A 27,898-nucleotide genomic window follows, 5' to 3' on the forward strand; every position below is an offset into this window, starting at 1 on the left:
CTAGCTTACCTGAATATCTTATTTGTTCCATTTGGAGATAATTTGATTGGTAAAAAGTTGTTTAGACCCCAGAAAGGTCATTCTGGGCGATAAACTGGAGAGTGTGTTATATTTTGGAGTTTTTGACCAAGCTAATGAATAGTTCTTGGTCCGAAATTTTTATGGAGTACTGTTAACATGTGTATATGATTATTGGTTGAGGATTTGTTGCATGATTAAAAGTTTTGGTGAAATAGTTTCTTAGGTCTAGAAACTTAGAAACTGGAAGAGGCAAAACAGTTTCTGTTTTGAGAAAGTTTAAATCTTTTATGGTTTAATCTTATTCCAATGGCTTTGATATTTTTATTGGAAGATCCTAAGCCTCTTATATACATGTTAGAATGATATTTTGAAGATATTTGATGTTAGTTTCGAAGATATGAAATTTTATGCAATGAGATATTCGGTTAGGCCAAAGTGATGATGTTCTTGGCTAAATTTATGTTTTGGTTGATGTTTACCCATGTGATCTTGAGTTTGAAGCTTGGATCTGTTTTAGGACACCTTTTTGAACCATGTGATGTTTTGGTTTGAAGATCACTTCTTTATAAGTCATGGATCAAGAGGTTGAACAAAACAAGTTAGAAACAAAATTCTGTTTTGAACTTAGAAGAGAAACCAAAAAGTTCAAGTATGGTTTTAGTGATTTTGATGACTTTTTTTCATGATTCAGAACATGATTATTCTTAAGAATATGTTATGAGTGTAGTAGAAGAAAAATTTTGGTTTAATCATGAGTTTTGAGATTTGAAAGAATTACAACAAAAAGCAAAGGAAATAGCCTTGTAAGTTTCAGCCATATAGAGTTTTGATGGTTGTGTTTAGTTTTAAATTTTTCTGAATTGATATTTGAGCTTAGGACAAAATTTACATACCTTATGTAAATTTTGGTGATTTTTGGAGTTAGGGTGCAAACTCCTTAAGTTAGGGGTAAAATGGTCATTTTCCCACATGTAGAGGGTAAAATGGTAATTTTACTCTAAGTTGTTATTTTTCCATATTCTTAATTGTTAGTGATTAAGTTCTAATTTTTAGAAAACACTACTTTCAGTTTCCCGTGATTGCACTTGAGTTTTGTCTCGAAGCGCGAAGATCGAGTTAAGTTAGCTTTTAACTTACTATCAGTTTAATGTGTATTAGTGATAAGTAAGGGAACTAAATTGTATATATGCATGTTATCATATGTGCCATGCCAAGTCATTACATATTTATCTGTTACATAGAATTTATTGTCATGAATTATTCATCTGTTACACAAGATATTCTGTCACGTATTGCTGTATATTGCAATATGTCATGTTAAGTTAAGTATGCCATCTGTTACATGTATTTCATGTCACGTAATATTCATTGTCACATGTTACGCCATGTTAAGAAATGTTGTCTGTTACATGGTATGCTATGTTATGAAATGTTGCCTGTTACATGTATGCCATGTTATGAAATGTTGTTTGTTACATTTATATTTCAAAGTATGTCATGATTGTCGTCTTACGTTCATTTCACGTTATGCTACGTCATGATTTCTATCTTTTATGTCACGTTCATGTTACGTCACGTTACGAAATGTCCTGTCTGCCAGTTAAGTCATTCATGTCAATCACGACCCTAAGCGCTAGGATGGGGTAATATCCTAGTGGAACTCCTTTGTTCACGCTGGAGTGTCTAAATAGGTGTGAAATTCCCTGGGTTGACGAAGTACAGTCAACAGGTTGCGAATGGGGCCTAACTAGCTGGTCACCGGAGCGCGCCAGGCACTAACCCCGATGGTGCCACACATTATGTTACGTGTGTCCACAGCAGGTGTGGCACAAACAGATAAGTCATGGGGTCACAACAACTGTGGAGCATGAAGTATGGGGCCACAACAACTGTGGAGCATACACTACGTGAGACACAGTAATTGTGACACGTAGAATACGTGGGGCCGCAACAACTGTGGAGTACGTATTAACGCACTCACAGCTGGTATAGAAACCTGTGATGTGATGCGGTAATCGGCAGGGACACACGGCTCAAGGGGACCTGTGTAGCACCCATATGGTCACGTTAATGATTAAGTCTATTGGATAAGATTCCAAGTTCAAGTCATGTTTCATGTTATGTTATGTTCAAGTTTACGTTCATGTAATCATGGTAATCCCATGAGACAAGAATATGTTTCAAGTTCATGTTATGTTATGTTCACGTTAACGTTATGTTCCAAGTTCACATTTATGTTATATCATGCTCAAGTTCATGTTATGTTTCAAGTCCATGTTATGTTTCAAGTCCATGTTATGTTTCAAGTCACGTTCATGCTAAGCTTCAATTTCAGTTTAAGTTATGCCAGTTATGTTATGTTGTATGTCAAGTTATGCTATGATTACTTATGATTTGATTATGCATTCATGCTTTTACTGCCATGCATGCATAATTAACCTGTGTGGAAGTTTCCTGTTAACTTGCTGAGATTTGTAATCAAATCTCATTGTAGTAGTCCCAACTACCATTCCCCCCGAATGGTAGATTTTGTTACAGGATCTGAAGGAGAATCGAGAATCAACCAACTGGAAATGATCGACTAAGCGATGGTGTGACGTAGATGGTAGTACAGTAGTTACGTCAGGTTACTACTTGTATTTGTGGTGTTCAATCTCCAACACTCTTTTGATCACAACCATTTTGGACTAGTGTTGTGATCTCAGTTGTTTAGTACGTCATTATGTATGAAGTATGTTGTAAGTATTTGGGATATTTCGGTTTGGTGCATAGTATTGCTAAAGAAAAAATTATCCACTGCGAATATTGCATAATGCTACATGCATGTTAGGAATATTGCATCTTATATGTCATGAACAGGGGCAGGTAACCTTGTGTTGCATGTCTCGACGCTTCAAATGTTCGTTAGATCCCAAGCGGAATTTGGGGGCGTCACAGTTGTGGCCCCATGAATTGTTTGTGCCACACTTGCTGTGGACACACGTAAAATAAAGTGTGGCACCATCGGCGTTAGTGCTTGATGCGCTCCGGTGAGCTGCTAGTTAGGCCCCATTCACAACCTATTGATTGTACTTCGTCAACTCAGAGAATTTCACACCTATTTAGACACTCCAGCATGAACAAAGGAGTTCCACTAGGATATTACCCTATCCTAGCACTTAGGGTCGTGATTGACATGAATAACTTAAGAAGATTGTTCTCGAGATACACAAACTGTATTCGAGACGAGATGACATGAATACGAAGAGACAGAAGTCCTGACGTAGCGTAATGTGACGTGAACGTAAGATGACAGACATGACATACTTTGAGACATAAATATAACAAAAAATATTTCATAACATGTCATATATGTAATAGACAATATTTCATAGCATGACATAACATGTAAGACAATATTTCATAACATGGCATAACATGTGATAGTGAATATTATGTGACATGATATACATGTGACAGATGGCGTATGTAATGTGACATACTTGCAACAGATAGTAACATGTGAAAGAATATATTGTGTAACAGATAAGATTTTCTTGACAAAATAATTCATGTAATCGATAAACATGTGATGAAATGGCATATATAACAACATACGAACATAGACTGTAGTTCCCTTACCCATCACACATACACTGTAAACTGATAGCAAGTTAAGAGTTAATTTACCTCAATAGTCTTGTTCTATGAGAATAAAGCGCGAACTACAAGGAACTATAAAAGGGTATTCTAAAAGTTAGAAATTAATTTACTAACAATTAGAAATGTGAAAGAGAAAACTTAGGGTAAAATTATCATTTTACCCTCTACATGGAGCAAATGACCATTTTATCCCTAACTTAAGGATTTCACATCATAACTCTAAAAATTACCAAAATCTACATTCCTCATGTAAATTTTGTCCTAAACTCAAATATCAAATTAGAAAGATTTAAAACCATTCACAACTATGAAAAACTCACTATGGCTGAAATATCCATAGGTTTTTTTCCTTGATTTTTGGTTGCAATTTCTTCGATCTTCAAAACCCATGATTAAACCAAAATTTTGTAACAAAGATATTCCTTTCCTAAGTTTAAAAACACACTTAAAATATCCATTAAGAAAGAGCTAATCATCAACACTAAACTTTTTTTTGTAAAAAGACCCAAACTTTTTAACAAAAAGTAAACCCTTGAATCACAAGTTTTGAGCTTAATAAAAACATCTCGAAGAATTTCAAAAAATCAAATCTTACTTCTAACACATTCATAACATCATCCTAAGATCAACCACGTTTTAAATCATAAAAAAAAGTCACCAAAAATCATAGAACAACACTTGGTTTTAAACTTAGCCGAAAACAGAAAGTTTTCTCTCCACTAACTTTGATCAATCTCTTGATCCATGGCTTAAAGACATGTGATCTTCAAACTAAAGCATCTCAAGGTTTAAAAATATGTTCTAAAGAAGATCCAACCATCAAACTTAAAATCACATGGCTAAAATTCAACAAAACATGGATCTAACCCAAAACATCAAATCTTAGGCCAAACCGAAATCCTCTTGCATAGAAAATCATATCTTTAAAACTAATACTAAATATCTTCGAAATAACATGCTAACATGTATATAAGAGGCTTAGGATGTAATGCCCCAACCCCGAGGGTCCAGAGAGTTAACTCATAATACATGACAATCAATTCCAACATTTCTAAACTCTTCCAAAACTTTCAAATCAAACGTAAACACTTCAAATTTAATTAACCACACATACTCGTATATAAAATCCTCAATACAGAAACCCCAAAAATTACCAACTTATCTACATGTCACTTAAACTCACATTTCAACAATAAAATGATCAAAAATCACCAATACTCATTGAAAGCTTTCTATTCTTAATCCACTATTCTTAAGTCATGTAACAGCCCGCTAGAAATTTATTCGTGGAATTTCTATTGACTTTAGGTATCTCGTAAAAACCCCATAAGTTTTTACGAATCGACCAGTCGCATAGGTTTTAGTCTTTCAACATAGTCAGTATTATCACTCACTATGGTGCTAGAAATATGAGTTTTATTTATTTGAGGTGGTTAGAAGTGTCAGAATGCATTATGGTCTACGCCATTAGACTCAGTGGATTCTTTAGGATTTTATGGCGCAATAGCCTATTTTCATAATTCCGGACGAAACATCTGTTGGAAATTGTGAAATTCTTTTTAAGAGCACGTCGAGGATGAATTTCGGTAAAAGATTTTCACTGTAGGTTAATATGAATATTTAGGAATTTTTTATTGCTAAGTTTATAATTCACTTTTACAGAGTGAATAGTAACCTCAGTAAGCGCACAAATTGTAGTGTTTCAAAATCACAGTGTGGAATGTCCAAATTAGATTAGAGAAATTTTATTTGGACACTTGGCAAGATTTTAGCCACACTTAGTGGATAATATTAGACACTTGGCACCATGAGGAGCTTTTGATGGATTTGAAGGCATCAAGCTGTGAAATCATGCCACTTAAGCAAAACTTTGTTTCATCTGCTCAACCAAATTGTGCCAGATCAAAGAGGACTTCAATCCTAGTAAAACCCTAAATGGTGGGAATCCAATTGAAAGCCCAAAAATATTGTTGAAATCGGAACCCTAAACGGTTTCCCCAAAACCCTAAAGTTGGCCACTAAACATTTTCTAATCCGATTTCTAGCATTGTGTTTAATCACTTGATTAAATCACTTCCACACGCTATTAATCCTTCAAATTTGTGTTAGAAGATTATTATCCAACCTTGCTAACCTTGAAAAATTGATTGGGCCAAGTGATATTGGATTTGGGCTTGATAGCAACCCAAACCCTCTTTAAACCCCAAAATTTAGGCCCATTTGGTTTAGGCCACTAAGGCCCACGAAATTGACTACATTAGCATTGCTTCATAGCTAAGTTTTGTACCCCCATTTGATTGGTCAGATCTTTACAAGAAGGGCCTAGAAGGTTCTTGAAATACAAAACTAAAGGGCCACCTCACTCTTTCACTCTTACACTCCACCTTGAGAAAAGATCTTGGACTGATTTTTATGAGATCAAAAGGCCAACACTCAACCTTTCCTTCAGTGCTATCACTTTCCATAACTTGTGTAAGAGGCTCTCCAGTCCACTTTCCACGAAAAGCAACTCTCCTTTACACTTTTCCTTCATAGAACACATAAGGTATGTAAAGTTTGGTGATTTGTGGAGTTAGGATGCAAAATCCTTAAGTTAGGGATAAAATAGTCATTTTCTCACATGTAGAGGGTAAAATGGTAATTTTAGTCTAAGTTGATATTTTTTTCATATTTCTAATTGTTAGTGATTAAGTTCTAATTTTTAGAAATCACTACTTTCAGTTTCTCGTGATCGCACTTGAGTTTTGTCTCGAAGCGCGAAGATCGAGGTAAGTTAGCTTTTAACTTACTATCAGTTTAATGTGTATGAGTGATAAGTAAGGAAACTAAAATGTATGTATGCATGTTATCATATGTGCCATGCCAAGTCATTACATATTTATCTGTTACACAAAATTTATTCTGTCATGAATTATTCATCTGTTACACAAGATATTCTGTCACGTATTGCTATACATTGCTTTACATTGCATGTATGTCATGTTAAGTTAAGTATGCCATCTGTTACATGTATTTCATGTCAGGTAATATTCATTGTCACATGTTACGCCATGTTAAGAAATGTTGCTGTTACATGGTATGCTATGTTACGAAATGTTACCTGTTACATGTATGCCATGTTATGAAATGTTGTCTGTTACATTTATGTCTCAAAGTATGTCATGTCTGTCTTCTTACGTTCATGTCACGTTATGCTACGTCAGGACTTTTATCTTTTATGTCACGTTCATGTTACGTCACGTTACGAAATATCATGTATGCCAGTTAAGTTATTCATGTCAATCACGACCCTAGGCTCGAGGATGGGTTAATATCCTAATGGAACTCCTTTGTTCATGCTGGAGTGTCTAAATAGGTGAGAAATTTCCTGGGTTGATGAAGTATAGTCAACATGTTTCGAATGGGGTCTAATTAGCTGGTCACCAGAGCGCGCCAGGCACTAACGCCGATGGAGCCACACATTATGTTACTTGTGTCCATAGCAAGTGTGGCACAAACAAATAAGTCATGGGGCCACAACAACTGTGGAGCATACACTACGTGAGACACAACAATTGTGACACGTAGAATACGTGGGGCCACAACAACTGTGGAGTACGTATTAACGCACTCACAGCTGGTATAGAAACCTATGATGTGATGCGGTAATCGGCATCGACACACGGCCCAAGGGGACCTGTGTAGCACCCATATGGTCAGTTTAATGATTAAGTCTATTGAATAAGATTCCAAGTTCAAGTCATGTTTCACGTTATGTTATGTTCAAGTTTACGTTAACGCAATCATGGTAATCCCATGAGACAAGAATATGTTTCAAATTCATGTTATGTTATGTTCACGTTTACGTTATGTTCTAAGTTCATATTTATGTTATGTCATGATCAGGTTCGTGTTATGTTTCAAGTTCATGTTCAATTATGCATGTTTCAAGTCCATGTTATGTTTCACGTTCATGCTAAGCTTCAGTTTTAGTTTAAGTTATGCCAGTTATGTTATATTGTATGTCAAGTTATGCTATGATTACTTATGATTTGATTATGCATTCTTCCTTTTACTGCCATGCATGCATCATTAACCTATGTGGAAGTTTCTTGTTAACTTGCTGAGATTTGAAATCAAATCTCACTGTAGTAGTGCCAACTACCATTCCCCCCGAATGGTAGATTTTGTTACAGGATCTGAAGGAGAAACGGGAATCGACCAACTGGAAATGATCAACCAAGCGATGGTGTGACGTAGATAGTAGTACAATAGTTACCTCAGGTTACTACTTGTATTTGTGGTATTCAATCTCCAACACTCTTTTGATCACAACCATTTTGGACTAGTGTTGTGATCTCAGTTGTTTAGTACGTCATTATGTATGAAGTACGTTTTAAGTATTTGGGATATTTCGGTTTGGTGCGTAGTATTGCTAAAGAAAAAGATTATCCGCTGCAAAAATTGCATAATGCTAGATGCATGTTAGGAATATTGCATCTTATATGTCATGAATGGGAGCAGGTAACCTTGTGTTGCATGTCTCGACGCTTCAAATGTCCGTCCGATCCCAAACGAAATTAGGGGGCGTTACAAGTCATCTCACCCAATTCTTCATAGTCCTGATCCTCAGTTGAAATATCTAAAAATCATCTGAAAATATTGGAGATAAGAGGGGGTGAGTTATCAACAACTCAGTAAGCGAAGAACATATACTAGTATGCAAACATGAGCATTTACAGATTTCAGAATGCAGAACAAAAAACTTTATTTTCAGAATGCAGAGTCAGAATTTGTTATCAAAAATATCAGAGCGAAAGTTCACAATATTCTTATTCAAAATTCCCTTGGCATAGCATAACTGAAACATCATATCAGAATAGAATTCTATATTTAACCTCCGTGGTAGGGTTGTGCAAACCCTGGCGGCCAACTGAGCAGACACAGAATGTGAATCTTCCCCTTATCATTCTCGGAGCCCCAAGTGTGCATATAGGAAAGACCACGCAGAAAGCCACTTTGTTTCCAAAGTGGGTGCACCAGAAATAGAAAAGTTGGTACCAACCCAAACAGAGGCCACAGTTTTACACTCTTGGTAAGGTCAGAACAGAAACAGAATGTCATGCCAAAGGTTTCAGAAATCACATCTCATCATAGCAGAGTACAAAACATTTTCAGAACAGAACATAATCAGATCACAAAAATATAATTTATGCACAAAATTTCATATTCGCTCTCTTTTGTACAGTTTGGAAGCAAAATGTCAAAATAAGCTCATGTCTACAATAGTCATGACTGAAAATATTTCCTTCTTATACAGAATTTCATGAGTAATGTTGAACAAATAACTGAAATGATTTCCAAAATTTCCTTTCATAACAAAACATGCACATTTTCAAAATTGACCTCAATCTATTTTATTTTTTTGCAAAGTCTAGCATAGAAACCCTGCTTACCTGGATTCTTTAATCTTTCAAAATTCCTCAATGAAGCCAAACAAATATTAATCGTCACCTATAAAATTATGTAAATTCTGTAAATTTTCAATCAATCACGTATTTCGATATTTGAACCTAAGAACCTATTTTAAATCCTCAAAACCTAGAATTGTAATAATTCCTATAATACCACCATTTTCTAAAACCACCAATATCCACTTAATCGAATTCGTACCGAATAAGAGATTTGATCGAGCAAGTATTTAGGCATTTACAGAACTCAGTAAAGAGTAATATTCAAAAAAATATCTAAAGTACCAACAATATATTATAAATTAATAGAATACTTAGACTACTTTAAAAATCTTATAAAATACGCCATGCAAAACTCCTCTATTACAAATAGGTTTACTTCTTTTAGTTAACAATATTATTAAAATATTTTCTACACAAAAATAATGTTTTATGAGACTTAAAGCCAAAACTCATTTTAACATAGCAACAAAAATAAATAAATAAATAAATACCCCTCATCTGAAAACACATTTCTGGAACGTAAAGGGGTAAAACTGGAAATAGAAATCAACTATCAAGTTAACACTTTATATATCTATACAATATATATATATGTACGTAAATCACTTATAAGAAGAAAAAAAAAACTAAAAACTGCTGCACACACAAAACACGGGAAACACCTAGTGAGCGGCGACAGGGGCCTACCCAAGGGGGGGTAAGGGGCGACGGGGCTGACTGGAGGAGCTGTGGTGGCGCGGCAGAAGAGCAAGAGCGCTGTAGAGCTTCCATCGAGCAGCGCTGAGCACGAGAGAAAGAGAAGGAGAGGTGAGCGAGAGAGAGAGAGGGCGGAAAGAAACAGATGCTCACCGTGAGGGGTTGCTACGGGCTGGGGTGATCTGTGGGTGTCCGACGTCTGCTTCCGTGCGGGTGGCGATGGCTTGGAGTGGCTGGTGCGGTGCAGTGTAGTTTAGTGGTTTAGTGGTTCAGTGATTGGATCTCTGTTTCGGGTGGCCAAAAACAGGGGAATAAACTATTGAGTCTTCCGTGAGAGGGGTGGCTTGCGGTGGTGGTTTATGTGAGGTGGGATCACAACGCAGTGGAGCTCTCGGTGGAGGGTGAGTGTAGCGACTTATGGTGGTTGAACTACTCTGTTTTTCAGATGTCACAAATGGAGGAAGACAAGGCTTGAAACAGAGGTTTCAAGGGCTCTGGTGGCAGCTTCGTCTGGCTGGGCACGGTTGGGGTGGTGAACTAAGAGAGGCTGAGGTACAGATGCGGACGGTGCTAGGTAGTGTCGCGGCACGCAGATTAGCTTTGGGGTGGTGGTTTACTGGAAGCAAACCGAGCCCTTCGGTTTGGTGTCTTACTGAGAAAAGCTTGTGGTTTGCACTGAGGTTGGGGGGTGGAGGTTCAGATGAGTATGGAAGGCTAAGAGTGTGAAGAGAAAGAGCCACGGCAAATAAACTAGGGTTGAGATGCTTAACCATATAAGTATGTATATATAGGAGATATAAATAGTAAAGGGAAAACCTAGAGGAAGGGGGTGAAAAGGGGATGCATGAAAAAGGAATCATGCGACGAGTTCTGGTTACTCCCACGGGATTTAGCTCTTCAGCATAAAAAAAAAAATAGTAATAATAATAAATAAACAAAAAGACTTGGCCCACGACCTTGATCATGCATGGGATTACTGTATGGGTTTTACTTAAGTTTTGGGTCTCGACTCGACCTAAAACAAATACACTTATCCCATAAATTTTTTATTTTTTCTGATGAACATCCACTTGATCTATTAAAGACTTTAAAACCTAATTATCAAACCTATTAAAAATATATACCGCCAAAAAAATCTTAGGCTCAAACTCTCTTCTAAAAATTTTACTCGTAATCCAAAATTTTTTTTCATAACTATAACTCAAAAATTTTGTAAAGTGGCTTAGCTACCCCGGGTGTTACATAGGATCAAACTTTCACAAAACCAAAATTGTTTTTCTACTTCCAGTTTTCAAGTTTCTAAAACTAAGGAAATATATCATCAAAACCTTTATTAATGCAACAAAAGCTCAATTAACATTCTTAAACACATGCTAGCAACACTCTGTAAAATTTTCGGACTAAGATATGTCCATTAGCTTGGTAAAAAATTTCGAAACAAATAATACTCTCCAGTTTCATGCCCAGAATGAATAAGTAATGAGACTAATAAGATATTCACCGAAACTAGACTCAAAGCCTAACAACTTTTATGAAGGACTCAGCGTGAGAAAATACTTACAAAGGGTTGAAAATGGCCATGCAAAAAGACCCAGAAATCTGCCCGAGAGAGATCTTTTGGGTTTCTTTCTAAGAACGGTGGAAAGAAGTGATAAAATGGAGAGAAGTATGTCTTGCATGACTTTAGAATCCTGGAGGTGGAAGTTATGGGCCTGAAAGACCCTTGATTGGAGTTGGCTATGTGATATAAAGTGGACAGTAATGAGGGCAAAGGACTGCCTACAGTAGCTGTGAGATATGGAGGTTGATGGAGTAGACTTTTCCTTCACATCAAGGCACTAATGAGTGCATCCAATGGTAGTGGATGGTCTGCCATGTGGGGTAGGAAACTTCTTGAAGAAGCTTTGCCAAAGTGGCCAATTTCATGGGCCTTGGTGGGCCCCAACCAAGTGGGCTTCAATTTGGGATTTAAAGGAGGTTTGGTTAGGGTTTGAGATGCTATCAAGCCCAAAACCAATTTTTCTTGGCCCAATCAAATTCTCAACTTTAAAAAGTTGGATAATAATGTTGTAATAATGATTTGATTAATTAATAGCATGCGTAAATGATTTAATCAACACAATGCTAGAAATCGCGTTAGAAAGGGTTTGAAGGCCAACTTTAGGGTTTGGGAAACCGTTAAGGGTTTCGGTTTCAACCAGGTTTTTGGGATTTCAATTGGATTCCAACTATTTAAGGTTTTGCTAAGATTGAAACCTTCTTTGGTCTGTCACAATTTGGTTGAATAGATGAAACAAAGTTTTGCTTAGGTGGCATAATCTCACACCTTGATTTTCTTCACAAATCTATCTAATGGTTCCTCTTTGTGCCAAGTGTCTAATACCATTCACTATGTGTGGCTAAGATCTTGCCAAGTGTCTAAATAAAATTTCTCTAACCTAATTTGGACATTCAACACTGTGATTTTGAAAACACTACATTGGGTGCGCTTATCAAGGTTACTATTCACTCCAAAAAAATGCATAAAAACTTAGTATTGAAAAATTATAAATATTCATATTAACCTATAATGAAAATCATTTACCGAAATTCAACCCCGAAGTGACCCTAAAAATAATTTCATAATTTCGAATAGTTGTTTCATCCTAAATTATGGAAATGAGTTATTGCGCCATAAAATCCTAAATAATCAACTGAGTCTAATGGCATAGACCATAACACATTCTAACACTTTTAGCTACCTCAAATAATTAAACTCATATTTCTAGCACCATAGTGAGTGATAACACTAGCCATGTTGACAGATTAAAACCTGAGCAATTGGTCGGTTCGTAAAAACTTATGGCGTTTTCACGAGGTTCTTAAAGTCAATAAAAATTCTACTAGTGAATTTCTAGTGGGTTGTTACATCCTCCTCTCTTAAAAAAAAGATTTCGTCCTCAAAATCGACGTAAGTACAAACATTAACAAGCTAAGTAAAAGATGTTGCTCACCAGAACTATTGTCCATCATTGGATGTATCACTACTGGTCGGCTCCGGTGGAGGTGCATTGATGTCCGTCGGCACAGTGTGTTGGGGTAAGTAGTAGAACACATCATCCTCTAAATCATACACCAAATTTTCACAATGACCCAGGTTGGGGGGTTTCACAACCTCCTCATCACTGCTTTCAGGTTCCTGACCTTCATCCAACAAATGCCCATGGTGAGTTGACAACATGGATGAGCCTTAGGTAGCGGGCTCAGCGTCCATGACTGCTCAGCATCCACAGCGGCAGTGCACTCCTCCGCTGCCCTGCTAGACTCTACTCGGTCCGGTGCCATCCTAGCCTTGAAACTATCTCGATCAAGCCATGTGGTCGGGTGCAAAGGAGGGCAACACTCCTCATCAGGTAAAGTTCTCCTATCATAACCTACTCTGTTACTATCAATGTCTAGAATATGTGTGAGGTGGTGCTCTTGGCGTTCCATCTTATGCCAACAACGGACACCTCCCTATTTAGCTTAACTAGTCATCTTCTATGATGCTCTTCTCGCATCTCACGCACTCGTTGTGCGGAAAGGGTTGATTTACAGGAGGTCCTGCGCTCTCGAGCCACGGAACTGCAAAAGAACATAATCAATACGGAGAACATTCTACAACATACACATTAAAAATGTCCCACAAAACTCTGAACTGGAAACATATACTTTATTGATATCCAAACAACGAAGTACCACATCTGATATAGTAGTCCCATACAAAGTGAAGCACAAAATATCGACTAAGCCGAAAAAAAAACAAAACAAGACTGGGTGAGGTATCAAATAACTGGGGGTATTTGGCTCGCATATCGACTTCCTTCTCCCATGTTGCCTCTTGAAGATTATGGTTTTGCCAAAGTACTTTGACCAATGGAATCTTGCGGTACCGTAATTCTTTTTCCTTCCAGTCAATGATTTATACCAGCTTCTCCTCGTAGGTCAAGTTGGACTGTAAAGGTACACTAGCGGGATCCACCACTGCTGATATCAGGTTCCCAAAACTCTTCTTCAATGAGGACACGTGGAATACATTGTGGATTCCATGGAACTCAGTTGGCAATTGTAGACGGTATGCAACTGTTCCCACCTTCTCCACTATTTCATAGGGTCCCATGTATCTTGGACTTAATTTTACCCTCACTCCAAAACGGCTTACTCCTCTCATAGGGGGATACCTTCACATAGACCTAATCACCAACTTCGAATTCTATACTCCTCCTTTGATTATCAGCGTAACTCTTTTGTCGGCTCTGTGCAGTTTTCATCCTTTCTCTGATCATGATGACTAATCCTTCATCTCTTGCAAGACTTCGGGCCCAAACACTTTGCTTTCCCCAAGTTTATCCCAATACAACGACGGTATACGCTTTGGGCCGTACAAGGCTTCATAAAGTGCCATCTGAATTGTGGCTTGGAAACTATTGTTGTAAGCAAATTCTATCAGAGGTAGTTACTTCTCCCAATTCCCCTCATTTTCCAATACACAGGCTCTTAGCATATCTTCCAAAGTTTGTATTGTCCTTTCTATTTGCCCATTTGTTTGCAGATCATAAGCATTACTAAACTTCAATCTAGTTCCCATCAAGTCTTGCAAACTTTGCCAGAAACGTGTCGTGAAACGAGGGTCTCTATTGGACACAATCGTCTTAGGCACTCTATGCAATTTGACAATCTCTGCTATATAAATCCTCGTTAATCTCTCCAAAGAATCTGTATTCTTGATTGGTATAAAGTGAGCACCTTTTGGTAGATGGTCCACTATCACCCAGATAGCATTATTTCCGGCTGAGTTTCTTAGAAATCCCACTACAAAATCCATCGAGATATCCTCCCATTTCCATTATGGGATTGGCAGTGGCTGCAATTCACCAGCTAGTTTTTGGTGTTCCGCTTTAACTAATCTACATACTGAACACTTGTTCACAAATTCTGCTATGTCCATCTTCATTCCTTCCCACCAGAAATGCTGCTTTAGATCCTGGTACATCTTTGTACTACCGGGATGAGCAGTGTACAGTGTGCTATGAGCTTCCTTCATTACCTTTCCTTTTAACTCTTGGTCTGCTGGGATGACCCTTCGGTTCTTGAAATACAAAGTTCCATCCTCTTTGATGCTAAAGTCCTTTGGTCCTTTCGACTTCTCAATTTTCCCGTTGACTTTTGCAAGCTTACTGTCTTTCTTCTAACGGTCTTTCAGTTCTTCCCAATCCAATGGAATGAACTCCTGAACGGTGGTCAGAATGACTTCCCAACTACGGTTCTCAATCAACAGTTTCCTCATACTACATAAGAGTGAATTTACTTCTGACGACAAGATAGATGAATCCTCTAATCTACTCTTGCGACTCAAAGCATCAGCTACCACATTAGCCTTTCCGGGGTGGTACTTGATGTTGCACTGATAATCGCTGATTAATTCCAACCATCTTCTCTGTCTCATATTAAGGTTCTTCTGCTCGAACAAATACTGGAGGCTTTGTGATATGTGAAAACTTCACACTTTTTGCCATACAAGTAGTGTCTCCAAATCTTAAGAGTAAAAACCACTGCAGCTAATTCCAAATCGTGCGTAGGATAATTCTCCTCATAATTCTTCAGTTGACGTGAAGCATAAGCAACTACTTTCCCTTCTTGCATCAGCACACATTTGAATCCTACTTTAGATGCGTCACTATACACTACAAAAGGTTTAAGAGGCTCTGACAGTGTAAGTACCGGTGCAGTCGTAAGTCTTTTCTTCAACTCACAAAAACTTGCCTTGCACTTATTCTTCCAAACAAACTTCACGTTCTTCTTAGTGAAGGCCGTGAGTGGTCCAGACAAACTAGAGAATCCTTCAACAAACCTCCTATAATAATCAGCCAATCCTAAGAAACTTTGAATCTCATGCATATTGGTTGGTCTCTGCCAGTTCGTTACGACTTCAATCTTACTCGGGTCCACCGCTACTCCTCCACTAGAGATCACGTGACCTAAAAACTTCACTTCATCAAGCTAGAATTCGCACTTGCTGAGGTTGGCATATAGAGTTTGGTCCTTTAGTATAGTCAAGGCCATAATTAGATGTTTTCTGTTCTCATCCTCGCTCTTCGAGTAAATTAGGATGTCATCAATGAAAACGACAACAAAACTATCCAGATAAGGTCTGAATATTCTATTCATCACGTCCATGAATGCTGCTGGAGCATTGGTTAACCCAAAAGGCATTACTAAAAACTCGTAGTGGTCGTACCTTGTCCTAAAGGCAGTTTTCGGCACATCCTGTTCCTTAACTTTCAGCTGATGATAATTGGATCACAGGTTGATCTTTGAAAACACTGATGCTCCTTGCAATTGATCCAACAAATCGTCAATCCTGGGTAATGGATACTTATTCTTGATCGTCACCTTTTTCAGCACCTTGTAGTCTATACACATCCTTGTAGATCCATCTTTCTTCTTCACGAATAGCACAAGTGCTCCCCACGGTGAGGAGCTAGGGCTGATAAAACCCTTCTCTAAAAGTTCTTCCAATTGCACCTTGAGCTCCTTCAATTTGGCAGGGGCCATATAATAAGGGGCCTTGTGAGTCGGAGTTGTTGCCGATTCCAACTCTATCTTGAACTCAGTTTCTCTATCCGGTGGTAAACCAAGTAGCTCATTGACAAAAACTTCATGAAAATCTTCAACTACGAGTATCCCATGGATTTCTTCACTCCCAAATGTCTTCTCCACAAACATCAATAGAAAAGCTGAGGCTCCATCCTCAGTACACTTCCTGACTTGTAAAGTCGAAATCAATGACGGGGTGGCCTTAACTGATGCTCCTACTTACCTAATTATGTCTTCACTTGGGGATTCAAGCACCACTTCTCACTTTCGACAGTCTATCTTAGCATAGTGCTTGAAAAGCCAGTGTATACCCAAGACCGAATTCTAGTAGGTCAGCCTTTAGCATCCTCCCTTCTAGCTCTACAGGACAATCCTTAACTAAACGGGTACAAGCTACCGTATTCCCGTCAGGAATTAACACTACAACCTGTCGAGGTAATAGCTCAGTTTGCAAACTACAAATATGTGCAAATGCTGCAGACACAAAGGACTGCTATGGGCCCGAATCAAATAACACACAAGCTGTGAACCTTAACAGATTGACGTTTCCTAATAAAATATAATGCGATTCTATTAGTAACTACATTTCCAACACTCAAGTTAATAATAAAAGCATAAAGACTTTAAGGAAAATACTAGTGATGAAGCCAGCTTCCTCAACCTCTGATGCGTCAGCATCGATACCACCTGGGGTTGCAGCATACACGCGTGTCGGGATGTGGGGCCTTGGCTTGTAATCACTAGCTCCACTAACTTGTGCAGTGTTCAGACAATCTCTGATTAAATGTCCTGGTTTCCCGCAACGATAACAAACTCCATAACCACTGCGACATTCTCCAGGATGACGCTTTCCACACTTAGGGCATAACGAATAAGCAGATGGCATATGTCCTCCTATCACTATCCCATTGCCTTTCGCTGGGCTGGAAAAAGACCTCTTCTTCTCGGCACTATCGCTTGCAGCAAATTGTATGGTTCTCTTTCTTTTGGAATTGATCTGGATAGCCAGACCTCTTTACTCAGCCTCTGCTATCGCGGCCACATTTACCAACTCTTGGTAATTCTTTATTCTTAGGCAAGCTACTGGATTATGGATCCTTGGCTAAAGTCCTGCTTGAAACTTCTGTGCCTGCATCCTTTGAGTAGAAATCAAGTGTGGTGCAAACCTTCCTAACGCCATGAACTTAGCAGCATACTATTCTACGGTCAGACTGCCTTGAGTTAAATTAGCGAACTCCTGTGCCTTCAGCTATTTTGTAGAATCCGGGAAGAATCTATTGTCGAACTCTTCCTTAAATCTCTCCCATGAAAGTGCAATGCACTTCCAAGTTCCCTAGCTAGGAGCTGCCTTCGTGTATACCACCATATTCCAGCTTCTCCTTGGAATAGGTATCCAGCGTATAGAACCTTCTGGTCCTCAGTACAACCACAGATCTTGTATGTCCTTTCGAGATCCATAATCGATTTCTCGACTTTCAGTAGCTCTCCACTACCAGAAAAGTTTGGATAACAATGGATCAAGAACTTCTCATGCAGATAACCCTTAACTTTGGGTCTGGGTAAGTGCGCTTGCTGCTGATGCTTTTGTCCAAGCACGTCAGCCAGTAAACGTACAACTTCAGCTAATCCTCCATCCATTGGGGGATTCTGATTCTCTTGATTGATGCCTCCCTCTGGGTTTCGAGGTATCCTACCACGAGTCAAGTGTCACAACCTGAAACACACGAGTACATGTATTAGAACACGTATTATCTCCCATACTTCAATAAATTGAAGCCTAATATTTGGTGCATTCCCTAAGGATATGTGGATTTACAACCCAGAGACGTATTGCTCTGATACCACCCTATGACGCCCACAGATTCCACTTGGGATCAGACGGACATCTTAAGCGTTGGGACATGGAACACAAGATTACCTGCCCCTGTTCATGACATATGAGATGCAATGATCCTAACATGCATATAGCATTATGCAATATTCGCAGTGGATAATTTTTTTTTTTTAGTAAAACAACGCTAGAAATCGGGTTAGAAAGGGTTTGGAGGCCAACTTTAGGATTTGGGAAACCGTTAAGGGTTTCGGTTTCGACCAAGCTTTTGGTGTTTCAATTGGATTCTAACCATTTAGGGCTTTTCTAGGATTGAAACCTTCTTTTGTCTGTTTGTCTGTCACAATTTGGTTGAACAGATGAAACAACGTTTTGCTTAGGTGGCATAGTCTCAAACTTTGATTTCCTTTACAAATCTATCTAATGGTTCCTCTTTGTGCCAAGTGTCTAATACCATTCACTATGTGTGGCTAAGATCTTGCCAAGTGTCAAAATAAAACTTCTCTAACCTAATTTGGACATTCCACAATGTGATTTTGAAAACACTGCACTGGGTGTGTTTATCGAAGTTACTATTCACTCTAAAAAAATGCATTAAAACTTAGTAATGAAAAACTCTAAATATTTATATTAACCTATAGTGAAAACCATTTACCGAAATTCAACCCCGAAGTGACCCTAAATAGTCAACTGAGTCTAATGGCGTAGACCATTAGCATTATGACACTTCTAACTACCTCAAATAATTAAACTCATATTTTTGGCACCATAGTGAGTGATAATAAGTGAGTGATAACACTAACCATGTTGACAGATTAAAACTTGTGCAATTGGTCGATTCATACAAATTATGAGGTTTTCACGAGGTTCCTAAAGTCAATAGAAACTCCACCAGTGAATTTCTAGGGGGCTGTTACACAATCACATGTCTTGAGGCATAGTATCTACTTTCCTCCAGATGCAATAAAGATTGTATTTGATTGCAAAAGTTAGCTAAAATGAAAAGGACAAGCATTATTCAGATGTATGGACAAAAGGGGCTTCTTTAAAATAGACAAAGACAACTATAACATAGTATAAGGATAGCTAAGCTAGTACCAGCGATATCTAACTAAAATCTTGCACTTGAATATAGCAAAAAACATAAAAGACATTCCCTTTCCTTTAAATGCATCAGTTTGGAACTTCAACGATAGTTTGTAACTTCATTTACCCAGCATTTTTAGTAATTTTAAATGGGTGATAGTTTGGAACTTCAAAGACAGTCGGAGGAGACAAACACAAACAATGCACCAGTGAAGGGGACATGAATAAACCGAACAAAGGGAAAAAATCCATAAGCTACAAATAAACAAAAAAAAAAGGTTCACTTAGAAACAGGAATGCTTACCCACCCAGAAAGGACATGAATTTAGACACACTCTTAATCAGTACCCACCAAAATGCATAATTTTTGCAATACACAACTCATACCTGTGATGCATGAAAGAGAGTCCCCACTGTGACGATGGACGATCTCGACCTTCGATATTGGACTTCCCAAAACAATCACTCAGAAACGGACGTGAAGGCACATACTTTGGTTCACTTCGAGTCTGGAATGAGGGGCCCGGATTCCGAGAAAGGAGAACCAAGAAATAGACGAGGCTACAATGGTATGGAATTTGGAGCTCCTAAATCGCCATGTGCAAACTAAGGGGTGTGTCTTACTGGTAGGCAAAAATGGGGACGAAGGTGAAATCGGGGATTTGGGGGGAAATCGAGATTTGGTTGGAAATATGATTTTCTGTGGTATTGGCGCCGTTTACATTAAAACGAGAATTGTAGCGAAATTGTGAGTCGGCATAAGGTTTTGACATTTTGTGGCGGTTTAATTCGCCGCAATTATCATTAAAATCACTTCAAAAGGTAAAAATAAAAAAGCAAGGGTTGGAAGCTGCATCGACCAAGAAATCGCTGTGAATAATGACTTATTGTGGGGATATTAATTGCAGTAGACCAAAAATCACCACAATAGAGCCATTTTCTTGTATTCACAATGATGTTGGGTTGCAATATACATTGCCAACGAGAGTCCACAAACATCTTTGTAAGTCCACAATCAGTTGGGCTTAACAATATGCCTACTTCACTAAAATAGGGACTGAAATCATTGGTAGAAGCTCTTCTACTAGTGTTCCATATATATTTGTATTTTGAAAAGCCCCTAAACTGCGGCTAAGGTGGTTGGACTTATTTTTGGAAAGCCCTTAAAGAATGGTTAGCTTATATGAAATCTATATGATTACAAGACTTCAAACTTAGCTTTGTAAACCTCTACTAACCTAAGCTGCTTTAATAAGGTTAGAAACCTCCATAGCTAACCAGTAATGACTTAGCAAAATAGGGCTTCCCAACTTGTGAACACACCAAATTCTTCCAAATCTTGGAACCTTACGAAGCTCTTTCCCTAGATATGCATAAAATAATGACAATATTCTATGTTGACATAAGGTGTTGATGCAATTTTACGGCATGACCCGAACCCAACAATACATTTGAATGGCACACGATGATTGATTGGGCATTGATAGAGTGCTCGGATGCTTATCCGTGAAATAAATAATTAAAAAAATATATAAAATACGAATAAAGAGAGAGAGGCTTCCCTAAGGCTTGGGATGTCACGTACTTTCATAAATAAAGCCGAGCGAGAGATTTACATAATTAAATAAAAATATTATTTATCTCATAATGGAATTAATAAAATAAACCATGTCTAAAACATAATCATAGTTTCCCAAACCAGCTAAAGGTGTGAAACTAAGTTCATCAGTCTGCTCCATCTAAGTTTGGCCCATCTGCTCATCCTTATATATGTTCTTCTGTTTTTGTTTTCCAAACAAAATTTCTTTTCCTTGAAAAATTTTATTTCTTTGTAAAATGTTTTCCTCTATTTCATTTTGAAGAGTCTACAAAATCTTTCAACTTGGGCTTTGATACCATATTGAGTCACACAGATTTATGTGGTTCGACATAAAGCCTACGCCCACGGTCATTTGGTGGCAAGAAGTCCACTATGTTTGGTGATCGTACAGTTTCTCAAGTACCATCCCCGTAGAAATCTAGAGAGAGAAAGAGAGAGAGAGAGTCCTAGAGAATGTAGAGAAGGCGTTCTTGCTAAAGTTGTTAGATTCTCACATTTGTAATGGCCCTCTCCATTTGTAAAGGTTTTATTTCTTTTCTAGCATAGTTGAGTCCTACTTGTTATCTGTCACTTTAAACTTTTTGTATGTGTAATGGCCCGTACCTTGAAGGTCACTTAAAATCACATTGGTTCAAATCAATGGCACAAAACGCATTGGTTCAAATCAAATATATCAATTCCTCTACAAGAACATCAATAAACTAGTCCAACATAATTAACTAGGAACACCACAAAGTCTCAATAATATCATCGATATCCGAAAATAACACTCAAAGAAAATGACTAGTTTCTTGAATAAAATCCTCTTATAGACTTTTGCAAGCTTGGGCACATATTCCACTATGCTCAATTAATCTCACATATGCTTCATATTCTTGATCCTCAGTAGAAACATACAAATCATCTGAAAAATATAGTGGAGCTAATTGGGTGAGTTATCAACAACTCAGTAAGCAGTGAACATATACTACTATATAAACATCAGCCAGCTATAGAATATAGAACAAAGCAAATTATCAAAATACCAAAGTGACAATTTAGAAATATTAATATACAAAAGTCATTTGGCATAGCAAAATCGAACAACATCATATCAGAACAGATTCCATGTTTAACCCCCGAGATAGGATTGTGCAAACTTCAACAGCCAACCGAGCAAAAACATAATGTGAAATCTTCCACTTATTATTCTTGGAGACCCGAGTGTGAACACATGAAAGACAACACAGAATACCACTTTCTTTCCAAAGTGGACTCGTCAGAAATAGAGATGTTGGTACCAACACAATAAGAGAGGCCACAGCTTTACACCTAACGTAAGGTCAGGATAGATCATATTCATATCATAATGTGTAAAAATCTCAGATTTCTTATTCACTCTTTTTATACTGTTGAGAAACAGAGTGCCATTCTAATGTCTACACTAGTCATGACATAAAATATTTTTCTTTTCTTATTTGAAGATAGTGAGTTATGTAGGAAAATGCCCAAGGTTGTTTCCAATATTCCATAACAAAATGTGCAAGCTTTTTATAAAAATTAACCTTAGTTCGTTTAGGCAAAGTCTAGCATAGGAGCATGGCTTACCTGACTCTTGCAGTGTATTGTCTAGGCCTTGAATCCAAACTCTATTAATATCAACAGGTTAATCAGAAAATATTCACTGACGTATTAACGACCTACACAAAACCAAAACGAATCCAACTAATAGAGATTATAGGATCATAATGATAGAATAATGTAAGCCCTCCAACAACTTAGTTCTTAAAGAGCCCATAATTACCAATTAATTCATCATAGTGCCTCATACTTCTAAAATTATACAAAACAACCTCCACCCTGAATGCACCAATAATTTAGCTTAGCCTCCTCACTTTTTCCTTAACGATTCACCACACACCCCGTCAAGAGAAGCAACCACATTTTCAAGCCAACCAACTTACTTCGGACATGTCAAACAATCAAATAGCCCCACAAACAACATATAAAACAATCAAATAGTCCACACAGCCACACATAAAAGTGGTGTTACTATTAACTTTGAAAGTGGTAACAATAACCTTGCACCATAAAATCCTAAACAATCCTAAGAAACTAGGAGAGTACTTCCCTTTGTGAAATCCAACTCCAAAGTGTCTCAAACAAATCGAAACTCATTTTCGAATGGTAGATGACATCGATGATCCTAACTTCTCAGGCTTAGGATCGATGACTGTTGCGCGCTCCTTAGCTGCTTGATTGGACTTAGCTCCATCCCGTGACATCCTCATCCTAAAACTATCTCGATCTATCCACACAGTCGGGTGAAAAGGTGGATAACGCTCCTCATGAGGTAAAGCCATACTCTCATAGCCTATTCCATTCCTATCTATATCCATCACATGGGTTCATAAGATAACTACTACCACATAAAAGGAGCATATAACACTCACAAAGGCTACTGCCTAAACTGAACAAGTTCTAGGCTAACCGTCTAGGACACTGAATCCTTACCCAAGCAAAGTCACTACTTTCCTTGTTGTTTAAAGAGTTACTCAACATAGATATTTCCGCCACTGAGTTCTTGCCTTTCCTTAATTCTCTCTCACTGAAGTCAACAACTTTTACTAGAATCCTTCTACGAAGTAGGTTGAGTTGTACCAGTATACTCTTTGAATCTAAAACTTCAGATGGCTCATCTCTAAACTTCTTCCTTAGAAAAATACATGCGATACACTTTAGGTGTCCCTTTAATTCAATTAGAAAATTTTTAATCCATACATAACTGGATGGAGTTTCTCTATTCCCTCAAGGAATCCTATATGTGTAGGACTAGCTTACTCCTTCATAACGAAAACGAATCATTCCTCCTCGTAGATGATACCTTGATAGTTGTTTAGGTATTATTCTAAACTCAAGGCTTTCTCTTTTATGGGTCAGTATAGCTCTTCTATCCATCTAGAGTTGTTTCTAATTTTGACTGTAAACAAAAGAATCTATTTCTATTGAACACAAAACCTAAAAAATAAGACTTTACTCTCTCCATTTTTGTCTCCAATATAAGGGTGGTCTATGTTTTCACCAATACAGTGCTTCGTGAGAGACCATTTAATGGCAGCCAAGTGAAACTATTATCATAAATGAATCCTATTAAGGCCAATGTTTCTCCCAACCACTCTACTCTTCCGGACACAACTCAATTGCATCCTCTAAGTTTGGATACTTAGTTTCCTCCATTTATCCTCAAGACCCAATTAAACTCCAAGATGCAGAATACTCTTTAGTCGACCTTAAATATTAATCATCATACTACTAAAGGGTATTCTATGTCTACACTGATATGGATAGTAATACTCCTAATTAAAATTGTTACTCTTACCTCCTAGGTAACAACTCGGCTAGCGAACTGAACTCCCGTGCGATGCTGTAGTCACTAAAAATAGTGACGTGCTTGAATCAATTAGCGTACAAGCTACAACCCTTAACGACTTGACATTATCCCCATAATGACAATAATGGAATAATACCATTAGTTGCAATCCAAACAATCTTAGCTAAATTTAACAATACACAGATCTTAGAAAATACCAGAAATGACTCATGCTCTATATGTTCTTGGGGCGTCAGCATCCACCTCTCCAAGAGTAACTGCATACGCTTGAGCTGGTACTAGAGGTCGTGACTTTGGTTTGGAATCTCCGTTGGGAACAGTCCCATTTCTCCGATCTCTTTTGGGTCAATTTTTTATCAGGTGATCAGGTTGCCCACATCCAAAATAGAGTCCTAAGATAAATTTGCACTTGCCACCACGGTTCTTTCCGCACATCCCACATATTGGGTATATGGTCGACATTGAGCTTCCAGTCTTGATGCCATTTTCCTTATCTAGTCCAGTAGACATGTAACGCTCCGATTCCGAAGATCTGGAGAGTTAGCTCTTAATATTAATATCAACTTCAATAACACAACTATAAAATCCAGAAAACTCCATAAAATGTTAATCCACTTGCTCAAACCAAATATCTATGTTTCTTCATAAGGACAATACATAAATTCTTAATAAAATAAATTGAAACTCTCAAAAAGACTCGATAAAACTCTTAACTCATCAAATCAAAATAACTGAAAATAACAAAATTACTAACTAAGACTCTCAAATAAATACTTGTACCCTCAGGAACTTATTCCTCTGCGAACATCAAACTCTCTAATACTGCCTACTCTTGCTCTCCAGTAGAACCATCGATATTATCTGAAAAATGTTTAGAGAAAAGGAGTGAGTTATCAACAACTCAGAAAGCAGAGAATATATACCAATATGTAAACATGAGCATTTGCAGAGATCAGAATGCAGAATAAAACATTTTCATTTTCGGAGTGCGGAAGCAAAACATGTTATCAAAATATCAGAGCGAAGATTTAGAAATAATTTTGTTCAAAAATATCATTTGGCATAGCATAAACGATCATCATCATCATCAGAACATCATATCAGAACAGAAGCTATGTATAACCCCCGTGGTAGGGTTGTGTAGTCTGCGGATAGCCAAGCAGAACATAAATCACTCTGTCACCAAGGTGTGCACTCAGAACAGAGACCACTACTATAACTCGTGGCGGGGCCGTATCCACTACTATAACTCGTGGTTGGGCCGTATCCACTATTATTATCCGTGGTTGGGCCGTATCCACTATTGTAACCAGTGGTTGGGCCGTATCCACTATTATTACCCGTGGTAGAGCCATAACTGAACAGAGCAGAAACAGAATCGAAGAGTCATGCAAAGGTTTTCAGAAATCACATCTTATCCAAACAGAGTACTAAACAAAATCATATCATCTTCGTAATCAAAGCAAATCCAAAACATATGTACATAATTATGCACAAATTTTCATATTCGCTCTTTTTGCATAGGTAAAAAGTAGAATGTTAAAAATAAGCTCATGTCTACACCAGTCATGATGGAAAATACTTTCTTCTTAAGCAGAATCTCATGAATAATGCAGAACAAATAACTGAGATAGTTCAAATTTCTTTTCATAACCAAATATGTATATTTTTCAAAAAGTCAACCTTAGTTCATTTTATTTTAATGTAAAGTCTAGCATAGGAGCCCCGCTTACCTGGATTTCTTAGTTTTTCAGGAATTTCCTCAAAGTGCCGAACAATTATTAATTGTCACCTATAAAAGTCACGTAATTCCCGTACATTTCCAATCAACCACATATTTCGATATTTAAACTTAAAACACTAAAAGAACCTATTTTTCAAACCTCAAAACCTAAAATTTTCATAATACCTAAAATACCATAATTTTCTAAGACCATCAATATCCACTTAATCGAATTCGTACTGAAGAAGAAAATTTATCGAATAAGTATTATGATAATTATAGAACTCAATAAAAATTAATAATCAAAATATCTAAAATACCAACAATATTTTATAAATAAAATGAATACATTGGTTACTAAAATTTCCATAAAATAAGTCATGAAAAACTCATCTCTTAAGAAAAATAGGTTTACTTTCTTTAACTAACAATATTATCAAAATACAATATAATATTTATTGAAACTTAAAGCAAAATCCTACTTAAGCATAAACTTAAAAAAAAAAAAAAAAAATTCTCACCTGAAAACAGTAGGCTAAAACCAGGAATGTGACGCCCCGGTCCGGCACGGGTCGGAGAGTTACTTCCTAACACTTAAACTCACATGTCAACAACAAAAAAAAATAGACTCCAAATTCCCAAAATCATATAGAAAATTCGATTCAAACCACTATACTTAAATCATCTCACCCAATGCATCAAAATCTTGATCCTCAGTTGAACCATCAAAATATCTGAAAAATATTGTAGAGATAAGGGGTGAGTTATCAACAACTCAGTAAGCAGAGAGCATATACTAGCATGTAAATATGAGCATTTATAAAATTCGATATGCAGAATAAATATTTTACTTTCAGAATGCAGAAACAACATATTTACTTTCGAAATGCATAAACAAAACTTGGTACAAAATATTAGAGCGAAATTTTCAAAAACAAACTTGTTCTCAAAAAGAAAATCATTTAGCATTTCCAAACTAAAACATTATATTCATATCATCTCATAGCATCACATCAGGACAAATACCATGTTTAACCCCCGTGGTAGGGTTATAAACCACCATTATACCCGTGGCTGGGCCGTATACCATGTTTCACCCCCGTGATAAGGTTATAAGCCACCATTATACCCGTGACTGGGCTGTATACCATGTTTCACCCCGTGGTAGGGTTATAAACCATTATACTCGTGGCTGGGCCATATACCATATTTCACCCCTGTGGTAGAGTTATAAACCACCTTTATTCCTGTGGCTAGGACGTATACCACGTTTCACCCCCGTGGTAGAGTTATAAACCACCATTATACCCATGGTTGGGCCGTATACCGTGTTTCACCCCCGTGGTAGGGTTATAAACCACCATTATTCCCGTGGCTGGGCCGTATACCACGTTTCACCCCCGTGGTAGGGTTATAAACCACCATTATACCCATGGTTGGGCCGTATACCGTGTTTCACCCCCGTGCTAGGGTTATAAACCACTATTATACCTGTGGTTGGGCCGTATACCATGTTTCACCCCCGTGCTAGGGTTATAAACCACCACATATACCATGTTTTACCCCCGTGGTATGGTTATAAACCGTCATTATACCCGTGGCTGGGCCTTAACAGAAAACAGAACAGATATCATCGGAATCAAATCACAATTATATACAGAATCAGAACTTCATGCCAAGGTTTTCAGATGACACATCATATCAAACAAAATATTGAATAGCTTTAGATCACTTCACAATTTCGAAATAAACAGAATCAAAATATTTTCATTTACTCATAACAAAACTTTTAGATTTTCATATTCGCTCTTTTGCATAGTTCAGAAACAAAATGCACAAATTAGCTCATGTCTACACCAGT

This window comes from Juglans regia, chromosome 16 (assembly GCF_001411555.2).
Source record: "Juglans regia cultivar Chandler chromosome 16, Walnut 2.0, whole genome shotgun sequence".
Taxonomy (NCBI): Eukaryota; Viridiplantae; Streptophyta; class Magnoliopsida; order Fagales; family Juglandaceae; genus Juglans; species Juglans regia.